General features: G+C 37.3%; 1 protein-coding gene across 1 annotated transcript in view; it reads right to left on the bottom strand.

The window, feature by feature from the left end:
- Positions 1-12,972, bottom strand: part of LOC110171006 (protocadherin-15-like) — a 290,940-nt gene that overhangs the window by 103,912 nt on the left and 174,056 nt on the right. The gene's annotated exons all lie outside the window — the stretch shown is intronic.

Genomic DNA, 12,972 nt, shown 5'->3' with positions numbered 1-12,972 from the left:
ATATATTTGAAATGTGGCAAGTGGTTCACAGTTTTGCCATAGACTTCACTACACTAACTGTCTGGTGAAGGGTGCGTCCCCTGCTTGATTGTTTCACAGTACAGCATTAAACTTATCCATCTCCATGGAGACAAGCAGGGTACTCTACAGGTCAGATCTATGGAGAGGCAATCCCATTCACGGTAATAATGTTTTTCAAGGTATTTTTGAACCGGTAATGAAATTAATGCCATATAGATAAGTTTAAAGTCATACAGTAGAACATTCCAGGCAACGCAATAACATCTTCAAGCAGGTAGCAGACATATTGCAGAAGTAGATGGCATTATTTGCATCAGATTGTAGAGTATAATTCCTGAAATTGGCTTGTATATCCAATTTCTATCACTTTCTATCTTACTTATTTCCAGTCCATAGATGCAAAAGCTATTTCATTCATGTACAAAAGAAAACAACAGTATTTGTCACATTTACATTCAGTTCATTTCTTGGTTCATCTTGGTTCATTTGATCAATTTCCTCACCCACAACTTTACTCGTAGAAAGTATGGCTGGCATAAACTACATTACATTTCTTTCTTTCACTTCTCACTGCACCAATAAAACGTATTGTCAGATCTCATAACAGTGCAGGATGAGTTTTGAGGTAGACAAGGCATCAGTGTAGAATATAGTGCCGTATACTGTGTAAGGATATGATTGTCTTATTTGCGTTTTCCTGGGACCCTCAGGTAAGATTTGTGCTTCACCTCAGCTCAGAGTAAGAGACATTTCCAAGGGAGAAAGTTGTACAGGAAGTATAGATGTCAGTGCCGTGGTAAAAAAGTATAGGGCTGGAAATAAATATAAAGTAAGTGTGTAAGAAATGTACAGAAAATATATGTTCAAAGATAAGTTAGGACATTTAATGAAATAAACAGTAATAGACCTTTAGCCTTGAATGATACAAGTCAAGACACTGCATGATTTAATAAAAACCTCCATGGAGATGTTATAAATTGCCTGGAATTTTACATAGTATGGCATTAAGTGAAAAGATCCAAAGTTAGTCCTCTGTTGCCTTATGCATCTCAGAGCATCCTAATTATTCACTGGAATGAGTTTATGATCGTTATTCGACATTCTCAGACACCAGTTTTGTCATGAAGGTAAATCTGACAACTGGCATGCTAATATGTACTGCCTGATTACCAGATGAAAAAAATGCTGTAAAATTAGATGCAGACCTTAAGATCTGCTTATACAGTATTATATGTGCTAATTGAATAAATAAAAATTGTTATAGGACCTTTAACCACCTCCACGGAGAAATGCCAGTGATGCCAGCAGATCAAGGCCGGATATGAGAAGAATTAAATGTTTTTCAATATATCAATACTTGAATGAAAAAGTTACACGGCACTTTTAATGATCCTATATTACGCAGAATGTACTCTTGTGAGCTTTGAACCATGTTAGATGTTCTTGCCACATCAAAAACATACCTGGGGTTGTGTTTCGTTTCATTCACACATGAAAAAAAAAACCATTATATCATGTCAGAAAATAGCCAAATCTGCCCTTTAATATATATAGTAGAGACATATCTGTAAGTCCTTTTTATTCATGGACTATTCGTTTTAACATTGCAATAAAAAAAAAAAAAATACTACCTCTCACTACAAGGGTAAGTGCGCTTTTTCATGTCATGTAATGTTTTTCTTTTTTTTGGCCAATTTTAAGAGGGCAATGTGGCTCAACCAACCAATTATGTACCCCTGACCTAATTACCTCTGTGGTGGTGGCCTGCTCGTACCCTTCTAGTTTCCCATTGAGATCAATTTAAAAGCGCTGTGCTGAATCAAAATATAACTGGTATCATTAAAGCAATTTCTTCTCCCACTCTTACTTCTGATAGAGACAGGCAATCAAGTCCACCGAAAAGTTTCAATTTTTCATAGTGTCTCTGTGAAAGTGCACAGGGACGTTTCAATGACTCATTCTCTCCGCTGAGGTTGGAGGTGCGAGAGAGAGATTTTGGGGTCTAGCGTAGCCATCTTCACATGTAATTAGCCGAGGCGTTCATAGGGAGGGAGCAGGGCAACTTTTAAGCGATGAATGCAGTACTATTAAGTGTTATTACGCTTTTAACTAGCACTTTTGAATTTTCGTTCATTACGTGGTTAGGACTAGCTAGTTTAAGAAGATTATGCTCCTATATTTGCTGTGAATAATACTTTTAAGAGCCCATAATACACTTTTTTCTGATCTATGTTATAATGTTTCCTCATCAAAAATAACTGGAGTTGTGTTTTGTTTCAGTCACACGTTTAACCCTGCAAATTTAGACTGACTTCTTCTCTCAAAGTGAAAACTCTGTTCCAACCTGTGATTTCATCTCTTAATAGAGGAAGCTCTCCACTGTGTTTTTAAACTCCATACACCTTCACTAGAATCATTTGGATGATTTCAGACCTGGAATTGCCAATCTTTATTGAACTAAAAGTAAAAAGGAAGCTGTTATATTGAAAACTATTGCTTCATGACATCACAGGGTGGAACAGAGTGTTTTGAGCTTTGGAGATGTAGACATGTTTTTGAGGAGGTAATATCATTCTGTCATGACTTTAAGATCATAAAAGTTAATTTCATGTAACATGCCTTTAAATATGTATATTTTTAAATCACTTTAATATCTTGAAAAAAAACTTGTGGATGGTACTCATTTCGTTCTCTTCAGGGGGATGCTATGGCATTGGCTTGGAATGTTTCACAGTATGTCTTTAAACTAATCTATCTCCATGGAGAAGAGCAGGTGACACATGTTGAGAGACGCCCCCGCTCCCAAGTAGAATTCATGCAATAAAAACACCTGTAGTTTAGATAAGTATAATGATATACTGTGGAACATTGTGGTCAAAGTAATAATATTTTCATGAAGACAAAGCAGACCCTCCACCAGAAAAGTTACACAGAGTATTGTGCAAGGGTTTTAGTAATTTCATTCGGTAATTCGTATTCAGACAGAGGAAGACAGTACAAAGGAGCGGTGGGGGTCTTTTATAGTTGCGTCTGGTGGTCTATAAAAATAGACATGCGCCTGGTGAGTTGTAGAATATACTGTCCTCAACACAGCGCATGAGGATTCTGAGAAATCAGAATGTGAAAGGAATAAGGAAAATTTAATTATCTTTGTAAACCAAGCAAAGTGATGTGCCAAGATATGTTTTAATTTGATTCTCTATCTAAAATACTTGTGTAAATTTGCAGAAGGTTTAACGTCAAATATCATACGCACTGCCATCTTTATTATTTTTCATGTAGTGTTGAAAATACAGGCTTATTTATAGTCTGAAGAGGGAGCATTTTTCCATTGGCATGACAACAATACAACAACCAAGGGAGGATTTTAAAACCCCAGATAAAAGAGCATTTATTGGAAAATCAACTCAAAGTCATGTATTAGTCTTTTTTTTTTTTTTTTTTCTTGTCAATGACAGAGATCTGCTGGAAGATTTTATACTGAGAATAGAGGTACAGATTTAAAGGGACAGTTTGGAATTTTGGACATAGGAACACAGTTCCTAGTTAGCCCAGTTAGTTAGTTAGAGTTAGAGTGTTGGAGATGTGTGGAGACACTTTTAAAAATATTCCATCCAGTCCTTGTATTTGCAGAGGTCGCTGGTGCTAGGCTAGCACATGTCAATGGCCATAGTTAGCGTGTCACTAAAAACAGTCTTATCCACTCCACAAAGCACCAGAAGCAAAACTATTATTACGCCAGACTGTCGATGTAAATGTCTGTGTTGATAGAATAATAATAAAACAAACCTTGCATGGCATGAATCATCGCATGTTGAGGGACTATTTTCTCATATATCAGTCCACCGCTGCCAGGCTTTCTATCAGGAAGAACAACTCCCTACTGCTGCTCAAACATAAATCCTTGAAATGCAAGGTTGGTTTTACTTCTAAAATTATTCTATTTACCCAGACATTCACAGTGACAGTCTGGCATTATGATCGTTTTGCTTCGTGTGTTTTGTGGAGTGGGTAAGACTGTTTTTAGTGGCAGGCTAAATTGACATGCGCTAGCCTAGCACCAGTGACCTCTCCAAATAAAATTACTGGATGGACTATTTAAAAAAGTGTCTCCACACATCTCCAACACTCTGGCTCACTAGGAAATTAGGTCCTATGTCCAAAATTCTAAACTGCCCTTTAAAGGTGAAGTGTGTAACTTTTCTGGGTAAGTGTGTCTGCTACCTGGTCCATGGAGATATAATTGGGGTCCCTGGAATCAGCACAGTAAGAAATATACTAGTATGCATTATTCAAAACACAGCATTATTTTACAAAACACCTAGAAATACATGTGGTTACTGTGAGTGGGGTCGTCTCTCCACAGATTTGACTTGTACTGTGGCATTTCAGTGCTATTTCCGTTTCCACGGATAAGTTCATGTTCAAGTGTGGAATATTATAGATAAATCAACTAGAGCCCGACCGATATGGATTTTGTTGTGGCCGATATGAAACCGATATAATGGAAGTTGGAGCTGCCAATAGCCGATATAATCGCCGATATATTTAGTGATGTAAAAATTCACTGTAAATCTTGAATTGATTAACAAACTTAGGTTTGGCTCTAGTGGATTCTAAATTGGGTTTATTTAGGCAACATTTATTGTTATTTTGACTCTTTACATCATATTTACATACAGTAGATTGGCCTAATGGCATTTTTGCATCACATTCTAGCTACTGTTACTGTCACTGCTAGTGATGGGTATTCCAGTTTGTTGTTTTTTTTGTTTTGTTTTTTGGAGAACCGGCTCGGCTCACTAAAGCAGCTGGCTCTTTCAGCTCCCAAGCGACTCTTGACATTGTTTTGTTGCAAGCAGGACTAAACCAGAACTGAACAAGGACTGAGTGTCGGGACTCGGTTTCTATCTTTCTTCTTCACTCGAGCCCAAGATTAGTCCTGGTTTATTCATTTTATGTTGAACTGCAGCCAAATATGCACTTTTTTTTATCCTGTGCACACGCAGATTTCTGAAAGTTTCGTTTTCAGCCGCTGCTGCTGTCAAACTACGCGGCTTGAAGAGAAAAAGTGAGAAAAAGAGAAAACACGGCTCCCAATAAGAAACATGCTCCGGTTGTTCACTTCAAAGAGCCGGATCTAAGAGCCGCTTCGATCGCGACCGACCCATAACTCCTAGCTAGTAAACTATCGCTATTAGCCTTTAGCCGTAAAAACGTGCGCACCGCGGTAAAAAATATATGTATAAGTGTGAATCATTCACACGTCTATTCACAGCTTATTTACATATCAATGCAGGTCCAGTAGTAAATATACAGCCAATATAATCACTTTACAATAGACCAATAGAAAACAGCCTGTTTATGTGCGGGAGCTACAGCAGCTAATCGCTAACAAAACCTAAACTAGCTTCAAAGTCGATGTATTTCCAACACTCACTGCTCACACAGGCTCCTCCTCACATCACAAGTCTGCACTAATAAATGTCCTTTTAATCCAGACTCAAACCGATTGTCCGAAAAAGAATATAATCTCAGTGTTGCGCACGGCTGCGGGTGTAAACAAACACACGCGAGTGAAGTGACGTCACTCTGGTGGTGTGTTCAGGGACAGTATGGACACAGACACAGACAAATTACACCGTAGATAAATACTGATGCGGAGCCACATATTAGGACATTTATCTGTCTGTAAATTGGATTAAATGATATAATGTAGAGAGTCTAAGCTTTATAACGAGGTATAACATGCCCACGTGAAATATCGGCCCATATCAGTAAGCATATCAGCCGATAGCCGATATGTCTCCAGGTGCCCATATTGGCCGATAATATCGGACAGCCGATATATCGGTCGGGCTCTAAAATCAACATCATCTCCATGGAGACAAATAAGTAGACAAACTTTAACCATTAAAGTTATACAGATAATATAACTATATTTAAAGTTATGTGGCTGGTTTTGGACACGTGAACCATCTCATATTTTCACACTCTGAGAAGTTGAGAAACACGCTGGTCATTGCCTCTCTATATTCCACCAGTGTCCATATTTGAATGTGTTTCTCCTCTTTAAAATAGAAGCCATGTCTTAAACTCATGAAATTCAGATTCAGAAGGAGCTGCATACTTCCTCTGTCTCTCTTTCCTCTCTCTTCCCATTTCCATCCTTTTCAAGCTCGCCCAGAGTCGGCAAAACCAAGGTCAGGTCCATTCATTCTTCCGGAAATCTGTTTAATACCAGGCAGGACCCCGGATTTGGAACGCCGCCCGGAATCGTGTCTTGGAGTGTCCGCTGAGGGATCGCGCCGTCTGTTTGGGCTTGGAAACGGTCCAAAAGGGGGCGCAAGGAAGAGCCGGAGTCCAGGATTATTGGAATATCTTCAAGTGCCCTCTCATGAAATTACACAAGGACCCGCGGAAATGTTGTATTACGGATTAGACCAGTTGACCAAAGGTGGGTAGTTAAGGGTGTACTTTCCAATTTTCCTGGTGGAGGGTCGGCCACAATGCTTGCCTCCATGCCTCAAATGTTCCAGAGTAAAGCGTTCAAACGTATCCGTCTCCATGGAAACAAGCAGTCACTGGGCAGATTTACAGGTCAAATCCAGAGGAAGCATAGACTGTATAAAGAAGTGGACAAAGGGGATGTGGTGTCACCCATAGCGTTTGGCTCCAGTCAAATGAAGCTCATAGAGAGTGACGGTTATAGGAGAGAATTTGAAGCTGAGGAATAGGAATTTATTTTCGTGCTCGGATCATGTAAAGCGGGTTAATTCGAACATTTTAAAACCAAAATGACGAGGCTCACTGCAGTAGAGAGAGTAGTGACAAGTAAAGTCTAAGTAAAGTCAACTGGAAATAGAGTCGATGGAGTCGGAAGCGCCCCCATGCTCACTTCCTATTTTGTAATTACATCTAGCAAGAGAAGTATGTTATGTTCAGCAATTAGTTTATGTTGATCTGCAGGGTTAAAAACAGTATGCTTGGAATTGTAGCTATTCTAACAGTTATAAGACCACTTTAGCATTTGAGTCACTGCCACCCCTTAGCAGTCATTGTAACTCATTGTGACCCACCCCGGCAATTGGGTGAAATTCATTTAGCTTAGAAACAAACTTGGAAAACTGCCCTTAGCTTTAAATAAAACGCCGACACGTAGGAGCGGACCGAAGATATAGCGCTACACAGAGGCCTTAGTGTATTTACGACGGAGGCAATGCGAGCGTTTGTGCAGGAGGTATAATTAACATTTAGTGGCTGGCATTGTGGTGCAGTGATCAAAGAGGCCTGACACGGGTGAGTAAGGGCCAAGTATTAAACCTGGAACAAATCCAGACAGGCACCAAAGGCAGGGAGCGTCTCCAAAGATCACAGCCTATCAAAGTGTCATATTTAGCCACAACCCCTGACTGGGCAATGGGGAGCTGCAGACAGTTATTAGCTCTGGAGCGGGGCCAACGGACTGTGTGCAAGGATATAGAGAGGGAGTCCAGGTGAAGAGTCCCACTGCTGGAGTATAGTGCACCTGTTTGATTTATAATGCTCGCTCATTCTGAAATCCATGTTTTTTGTTTTTTTTCTGCATTTATTGATTATAGCAAAAGAAAAAATCTATTCTGTCAACTGGACAAAAGTTTTAGAGTGATGGAATTGAAAAGAATTGACGGAATTGAATTATTCTTTGGCTATGGATCCTACCTGGACACCTGAGGGATTACAGGGGTGACAGCAGCTCAGTCGGTAGAGTGTTTGTCAACTGTTTTGAAGGTTGGTGGTTCAAAACCTGCTCTTAACATAAAATATCATTGGTAGAGCGGTGTGTTTCCAGCTGCCACAGATCAATACTATTGTTGTGTCCTTGGACAAGACACTTAACCCACCTCACCTCCAGTGTCTGCGTGAATGGGTGATCACATTATTCTTATTTTGGTCCTGTACCTGATATTTTACTAGCCTGATTCATCAGCCGGTTTTACTTCGCTTCACTTCGTACAAACTGTCTGACCTCGCAGCCTGAGATTTTGTGAGCTCGACAGTAGACGGGTACTTTTTATCATTTAACCAATCGCTGCTATTTGTTCGTGATGTATGTAATGTGCCGCTAACAGGGCTAACTGGTATATTAAGCGTTTTCCAAATCCCGTAGGAAGAAGGGCAATAACGTCTTTCTCTTTGATGAAACTCAACAAACATTCTCTTTATTCTGGCTTTAAGTTCTCGATCTCAAGAATCGTTGACAATACTGACTATATGACTCTTCACTGATTGGCTGGTGCCCGAACTTGCACTTCCAGGGTTTTTGCGAACCGTCTATTGTATTTTGATTCCTGACGTAGTTGCTGGTGAGAAATGAAATGGTGGAGCCAGCCTGGCTAATATTATATAATATATATATATAATATATTCGAGCAAAATTTGTCTTGCCCCAGTACAGATAATACAGTATAAGCAGCTCTTGTCCACTGCGTGTTGTCTGCATCTACTTATAAAACGTTACATTGTCCAAAAATCTGGAAGAGTGCATTCAAAATAGCACACTAGTTGTTGTTAGCTTTATTGTGAAACCAAAATTACGCTCTGGTCTCTTTTAATTTAGTCTTAATATGGATAAAAATACATGACTTTCAGTATTATTATTTATTTATTTATACAATATTTGAAATCTACATGCTTTTACTGACAGGGAACTGACAAGCCACAAAGTTATCACTGACTATTTGACTTTAAAAATTGATTAACTGCGTAGTAGTTTTTTTGCAAACTCTAGTCTTTTGCCTTTCAGTTGAGACAGTCTGAAGTGAAATGTCTTGCCCGAGGACAGAACAAAAGCATGCACATTAGGTTTGAACTACAAAGACGTTTTTACCATTTGGCATAAAGTTCATTTCCCGATATATAGTTTGAATAAAATATATTTTTGCTTCCTCTTATGAAATGGGAAAAGTGTTGCACTAATTTTTTGCTGAATAAATCGGGTTATATGCTTTGGGTGAATACTGATTAGAGTATTTAGAAATAGAAAGAGCAAAACAAGTTATTCCTACTTTACGGCAATTTGTGTTCTTGGTTCATTTCTAATTCTGTATCTAACCATAACAAATTACATTACCAGCTCTGTAGAAACCCTTTTTCCAGAAAGCAGTCATGTTGTCAAAATGAATATTGTATGGCACTTTTTGGCAAGCTGCATTTACCACCAAGAGCGAAACATGCAAATGAGGTGTGTTTAAAATAATGACTGCAGTCTTAATGTGAGGCACTTGGTTAAAGTATTTGACTGAAAAAACTGCTTTTGAACAGTCTTGTTTGGCAACTTTTACTTGTTTTAATGATGACTTCCACAACCACATGGAAGTCATTGGATTTACTGTAGGCAGGGAGGATCATGTCCAAAACTCACATTAGTGCACAACATTGAGAAAATTGCATTCTATTTATGGCAACACAACTAATAATAACTTCAGCTTGTGGAGTTCATTCTTGGGGGAAAATCGTAACTTTAACAGCTACATCCATAATAGGTCTTGGTCTGCTATCTGCAATAAAATGTACTTTAGTAGACAATATTTTTGTTAAAAAAAAAAAAAAAAAAAAAAAAAAAAGGCTGTAGGTTCAATTTCGGGTCAGCCCAAGAATGATGGGTCTTCCCAGACACTTCCAACAACTGTTCACAAACTTACTAACACAGAACTGTGTGGATGTATTTTGTGTTTACAAATGCTAACCCAACTGTAACAGGACTGAAAGAGTAACCTATGGCCTATAATATAAAATCTATACCGGACCATCCCTGTAGGCCCATAGGGATACATTAAGACTACATTATATGATGTCTGTCAAACTGCAAGGCTCACAGATTTATGTTAAGTTATAGTCAAATTCATAAATGACAAAAAGTAAACAAAAATAATAATAATCATCATCATAAATAAAATACTAACAATATTTTTTTATCCGAAATCAAAAATAATTTGTTGCATTTTTATGTAAAAATAAAGCCAAATTTTTAGTCTAATTGCTCCTCTGTTTCAATTTGTACTCATTAGTCTGTTTAAAAAGACAAATCTGATGCACTGAGGAAAAATTGGTAATGCCACAGAGGTGCAGCTCATGCAAATATTCAGATATCACTGATACCTATATTGGAACAGCAATATTAGTGTTGTCACAATACTCAATACCAATTCTGATACTGCAATAATAAAAAAAATCAATTTAAAATATTATTTAATTAATTGTAGTACAAAGTAATTGTGTTGTGTTTTTCTATAATATCATGCAGTCTTGTATCTGTATCTAAATTCTAAAGCTATTCAGGAAAGGTTCATTTCTGTCCTATGAATGTGACTTTTGTAGTACCAATACAGCCCAAAGATCTAGTTTTGATAATAGCTTTAGTGCCGATTAGTATCTGATTTTCAATACTTTGGCAAACCATATTAACTAGCAATACAGTGTCTCTTGCCCACTTAATGAGAACAAAACAATTACAAAGAACCGACTGATTAAACTGCATGTTGTTAACAGAAACGGAAAAAGACAAGAACAATTGACTGACTAAAAATATAGTTCACCTGCACATTTGCATGAGCTTTATGATGCTCGCTTGTAATTACTAAGTGCGTGCGTGTCTGACAGGTCTTATTAGAAATCCCTGCTCCCCATTGTGAGAGATTACAATGGCTGCTTTTAATTAGATAGTTGGGTGACTCCAGCATATAGTGATTATAAAACACAAGTTGTAAAGCTGTTACATCTGATTTTTACAGACAAAAACTCATTTCATTCATTTTAAACTGTTTGCTGAGGTCCAACCGTATTCATCATTTTAAAATCCATTCCTAGCATGCAAATTATTCATCGCAGTCATTTTAAATGCGACTTTCACAACTTTCAGAGCAACAACAACTAGCACAGACCAGGGCATTGTACAGTTTCCAAGCCACATACGGTCCTTTGGTTGACCTGCTCAACCAAAGCATAAGATAACTTAGAATTACATAAAGAAAAAAATATATATATAATTTTATCTCATGCATGGACTAAAGCTGCAGGTGTTTATTATTATTTTTTTAATGAAATTTTCTGTAAGGCAACCTCTTTTTCAATGTATAACATAGATTTTTACCAGTCTGACCAGCTTGTCAAAACAATTAATGTTTTTTTTTGTTGTTGTTTTTTTAAAATAAAGAAATACAATTAATATTATGTAGGACTGAGTTAAGCATGTTGGCCTGGCCTTCCTCAGTATTTTCTGTTTCTCATGTGGCTCCATGGAAAAAAGAATAGCCCACCTCGAAATAGCATGTTAACAACAACTAGCATGCTAACAGTGCACTAGCCTTACCTTCTGGTTCCCTGACAATAAAAATGCTGTAGAATTTGATGCAGACAGCACTCAGTGGTCTTATTTTGAGTGCTAAGAGTTAGATATAATATATCCACTGAAGCATAAACAAAATACTTAATACATGGAGAAAAAAAAAGTTACAGTCACTTTAATAGAAAACACAAATAAGTTGAAAGAGACTCAGTTCGATGACTAAGGAATAGATTTTATACTCAATACCAATGATTTAGACAAAGGAGCATCATTTTCAACATTAAATCATAGTACTTTCTTTTATAGTACCATGAGGCCTTATATCTGTGTAATCCTTCAGTGGTCCAGGTAAGTTCCATAGGGGTCCATGAGTATCTAGTCTACGTGATCTTTCACTTGTTCTAATACAACTCAAGATAATTCTAAAGCTGTTCAGGAAAGGTTCATTTATGTCCTTTTTTAGTATATACTAGGAGATACCTGCTCAAATGAGTATCTAGTTTCGATTTTGATTTTTGATACTTTTGACAAACCTAAACATGGAACAAATCCAGTATGTATCATGTAGTAATGTAGTGTAGTAATGATGTGCATTGTGCCACTTTTTGTATGAATTTCTGCCTGAATATCTGAGGAGGCAACAAAAGCCGCGACGTGCAGTTTTCAGCGGTATCCCACGGCGATGCAGATGCTGTGAAGAATTATTGATACACACAAATAAATCATAATCTAAGATCGTCTGCAGTTTATGTCGACGCATTGTGAAGAGGGATTAGCACAGAGCAAGTACAAAATACAAAAGGCGTTTACTGTCACGCACTAGGCTAATTGTGAGATGGAGTAAGCTGTCTGTTTATCCAAGTTTGGTCATTTGTTACTGTCGAAAAAGTTTTATGAAATTGCAAAGCCGACCCAGGTTGATTTTTCTTTTGATTATTTCTTAATTGCAAGCATCGAACCGGGTTATTTTCGCAATGAATTTGATATAAAGGAGTTTAAGGTAACAATTAGTTTTGTTTTAGAGAAACAATGGATATAAATGATTGTTTTGTAGTATTCTTACTGTGAAGGTGAATTAATTATACTTTGATCAGCTTGCAGAATCAAGTTTTGAACACCAATTGTTTTAAATGATACTAATTGTGTTAAAATTACTATTGTGAAAAGATATAAAAAGAACCACAACTGCACTACAAAACTCTCCTGATCTTAGCTGATTATTTCTTAGATATACTAGATTACTGAGAAGCTTTTTATGGTGAACCAGACTGGTTTAATTTAGATGAAAAAGGAAAACATTTACCGGTATGTAACAATGGGTTTTGGAAATTGCACAATTCTGATTTAACAAAATATTCAACATTTCATGTAAGCTGGAAAACAATATTGAAACCATTTTAAAACATTTTTAAACTTGGCAAATACTGCAAAGGTGGACTATGTAACTTTTCAGAATGACTGGAATGTTTCACAGTGTAGCATAAAACCTATTGTATCTCCTAACAGACAAGCAGGTACTAGTGTTTCCTATTTAGTTCTACACCCCTAGTCTAAAAACTAGCTGAACAAAAAAATGGTAAAACGAATGCTACTTTATGCTTGTAGTAGGGATGTAACAATAACCG

The sequence above is a fragment of the Boleophthalmus pectinirostris genome, unplaced genomic scaffold (assembly GCF_026225935.1).
Source record: "Boleophthalmus pectinirostris isolate CB_2022bp ecotype Guang Dong unplaced genomic scaffold, ASM2622593v1 HiC_scaffold_14, whole genome shotgun sequence".
NCBI lineage: Eukaryota > Metazoa > Chordata > Actinopteri > Gobiiformes > Gobiidae > Boleophthalmus > Boleophthalmus pectinirostris.
The sequence above is the reverse complement of the archived record's forward strand: the minus strand, read 5'-3'. Positions and strand labels throughout refer to the sequence as shown.